Genomic DNA, 648 nt, shown 5'->3' with positions numbered 1-648 from the left:
TGACATTTTTACAGTGAGGATATGTTCACTACTTACATAATTTTATAAAACAACAAGAACTGGAAATTTTTAAAAATAAGGAGCCAGAACATGAGATATGAAACTAACAAAATCTCTGAATGAGCTTTGTGGAAACATAGTATTAAAATCAATGCATCAAAAAATAAATAAATAAAAATAAGGATAAAATCAATTAATCAGCCAAAGAGTGTCTGCATTTTTGTTAAGTTTGGCCACAGCCAGCCTCAAGGGCCATGGGGCTGCACTAGCCTGCCCAGCCGCTGAAAGCCAGCTTCCTGAGGGCCGCCTTACTTGTTCTCCACCTAGAAACGGGAGCCACGGTGCATCCCTGAGGAGTCTGTCACATCAGAGAGACAGGACACTGCTCTCAAATACTTAGACTGAAGCTCTGTCAATGTGCACACAGGAAAACCTGTGCCATCAAAATAGCCTGGGGAGCCTGTTTAAAAAGCAGACTCTTAGGGCTTCCCTGGTGGCGCAGTGGTTGCGCGTCCGCCTGCCGATGCAGGGGAACCGGGTTTGCGCCCCGGTCTGGGGGGATCCCACATGCCGCGGAGCGGCTGGGCCCGTGAGCCATGGCCGCTGGGCCTGCGCGTCCGGAGCCTGTGCTCCGCAACGGGAGAGGCC

The 648-nt window shown here is 49.5% G+C and overlaps 1 pseudogene; it reads right to left on the bottom strand.

Annotated features, from left to right (window-relative positions):
* Positions 1-308: 308 nt before the first annotated feature.
* LOC102990385 (CDK-activating kinase assembly factor MAT1-like) overlaps positions 309-648 on the bottom strand; it is a 4,393-nt pseudogene continuing 4,053 nt past the window's right edge.

This window comes from Physeter macrocephalus, chromosome 2, assembly GCF_002837175.3.
Source record: "Physeter macrocephalus isolate SW-GA chromosome 2, ASM283717v5, whole genome shotgun sequence".
NCBI lineage: Eukaryota > Metazoa > Chordata > Mammalia > Artiodactyla > Physeteridae > Physeter > Physeter macrocephalus.
The sequence above is the reverse complement of the archived record's forward strand: the minus strand, read 5'-3'. Positions and strand labels throughout refer to the sequence as shown.